The sequence below is a fragment of the Etheostoma spectabile genome, unplaced genomic scaffold (genome assembly GCF_008692095.1).
Source record: "Etheostoma spectabile isolate EspeVRDwgs_2016 unplaced genomic scaffold, UIUC_Espe_1.0 scaffold285, whole genome shotgun sequence".
NCBI lineage: Eukaryota > Metazoa > Chordata > Actinopteri > Perciformes > Percidae > Etheostoma > Etheostoma spectabile.
The window spans coordinates 1,112,716-1,115,290 of NW_022605579.1; the positions used below are offsets into that span (position 1 = coordinate 1,112,716).

Sequence of the window (2,575 nt, forward strand, 5' to 3'; positions counted from 1 at the left end):
CCAATGTAGTGGGGACTGGGGGGAGTTTCTCACCATGAATTTAACAATCGCATAGCACTTTAGCGTATTAATGTTTAGATATATAATTATGTTTTGAAAAGTAAGACAACAAATCGTAATCATAAGTTTATGAGGTGTTTTAGGGGGCCCTTGGTAGCTTGGGGCCCAAGGCAATTGCTTTCCTTTGCCTAATGGTAAGTACGCCTCTGTCTGCTGTGCACTTGACTGTCTTATCCTACAACCCAATCTGTGGTCATAACACCTACATCTTACATCTTATAACTTATGCATATTGATCTTATTCTTATTCAATCAGTCAGTTTATAGGTTATTATGTTTATATGTAATTGTTAATATTTAATCATGATCTACTGCACTGTTCAATCCCTGCACTGTTCACTATCATCATTACACAGTCTACCATAGTATTTTACCTTATCATGGTCATTGCAATTCTGTGAGTGATTTTTTTTTTTTTTATTCTTATGTATGTGTGATATATGTGTATATGTATATATGTGTGATTTATGTGTGTATATGTGTTTGTTGTGTTATGGTTGTCTTGCTACTGGATGCCTAAAATTTCCTTTGGGATGAATAAAGTATCCATCCATCCATCCATCCATCCATCCATCCATCCATCTATCCATCTATCTATCTATCTATCTATCTATCTATCTATCTATCTATCTATCTATCTGTTACTATCTGTAATGTACAAGGTGCACTGTGCTACTGTAGACTAACATTAGTAGGCTAGTTTCAAAAACGGACAATAACCTAATGTATGTTCCACGTATAATTATTTGAAGCAGCAGCACCAGAACGCACAGGGAAGAATTTCTTCTGTGACAACTGTAAAGTTATACTTATTTTATACTTACCGGTTTGTGCATGAGCGAATTAGGCTACAAACAACAAGCTAGTTTTTCCAAATTTGTCATCTCCAAATAAAAAGATCAACCCGCTGCCTTAACCTTTGTGTTGCCTGCAATTGTGTGTTTTTCTGGGTCAAATTTTGATGTGTTTTTCTACACCTTTTGACGTTTTTGTACCTTTTTTCACTTTTTCTTTTACGAGTTTTCTGTTTTCCAGCATTTGTCACTTTTTCTGATGTTTTTTGTCACATTTTTCCAATTTTTTGTCACTTTTTTTTTTTTACGAGTTTTTCTCACTTTTTTTTTAACAGGTTTTTGTCACCTTTGGCGATTTTTTGGTCACTTTTTTCAGCATTTAAAAAAAGAGATTTTTTTTCCTGCGTTTTTTAAGCTTTGTCCAACATTTGTCACTCTTTCCAGTGTTTTTTGTCACTTTTTTTCTCCAGGTTTTTGTCAACTTTCGCGATTTTCCCGATTTTTCTGGTCACTTTTTTCAGCATTTAAGGGTTAAATTGACTCGGGTCAAATTTAACCCTTAAGACTTGTGTTTGTGTTGACTTCACTGTGGATAGGAAGGAGGATAGGAAGTACTCTCTCAGACACATGTTTTATCTAAAATAGTTATATGGTTTGTGACTTTAAAACATATTGACATTGATTATCTTTGGTTGAAAATCCTAATCTTGGCCTGACTGTATGTTATTTACTCTCTGATACAGGAAGTGGGGCGACAGCCAATCCGGGTCCTTGGTCCTCCCTCCACGCGCGTCATATCCATGTCAGTTTGAGAAAAGCCGAACGCACGCGACAAGCAAAAACTACCGCTTTGCTTTTCACGGTTAGGACAGGACTGAAGGTAATTTTAGTACTTTTTAAGTACTTTTTGATTACTTTTTGAGGGGAGGCTGTTAGCACGGGCAGCCGCCTTTTATGTCTCTTATATCTTTGCTTAAATAGAGGTGGAGAAATGAGTCCCTCGGTGCTTGAAGTCTTGTTTTGTTCGGTATTAAAATAGAAACTAAACGTGGTATCAAATCGTTGTAATTTAACCTGTCTTCATTACTGTCGAAACGTTCTCTTTGAAAAATATAAAAACTAGTATAATAGTTTATTATGCCCACGGTTTGTATATTACGTCAGTTTATAGCTACCAGTCAGTTTAGAGCAGCTACTCGACTAACGAACAACTCCATACTCTCAAGCCAAACTCCATACAAAAACCGAGGTCATTTTCATTTTCATTAAATAATGTTGGCTGTTGATACCTACAATTTGACCCGAGGTATTTTAAGAAATGATTGACAGCCGCCACGTAATTCGGTATACCTGCAGTGTATAAAATAAGCATTACGTAATTAAAATAAAGGTCAAGATTTGTTAAAATATATTTAATTTTTTTTCTCCAATTACAGTTGTGTTTTTGTGATGTAGGGAGATGCATTTAAATAATTACATTTGTTGTTGTTTCGTGCTGTTTAGGTAAAGTTGAACATAGTAAAAGTGAAACTAGCTTAGTCCTGACATTCAATAAATACATTACGTTGGCTAAACCAGTCATGTAGCCTACGTAATAGATAGATAGATAGATAGATAGATAGATAGAAAAGTATAATGCATACTTGTAAGCCATACTTATAAGTCACAAATTACAATTTACACTCTGTTATTACACACAGGCCTGAATTACACACACATGC

General features: G+C 35.1%; 1 protein-coding gene and 1 long non-coding RNA gene across 2 annotated transcripts in view; both read left to right on the forward strand.

Annotated features, from left to right (window-relative positions):
- Positions 1-2,575, forward strand: part of LOC116686018 (uncharacterized) — a 13,948-nt gene that overhangs the window by 5,015 nt on the left and 6,358 nt on the right. The gene's annotated exons all lie outside the window — the stretch shown is intronic.
- LOC116686017 (protein C19orf12 homolog) overlaps positions 1,598-2,575 on the forward strand; it is a gene marked incomplete at its 5' end in the record, with an annotated part of 5,812 nt that continues 4,834 nt past the window's right edge. Inside the window, 1 exon segment of the mRNA XM_032510935.1 lies at positions 1,598-1,734.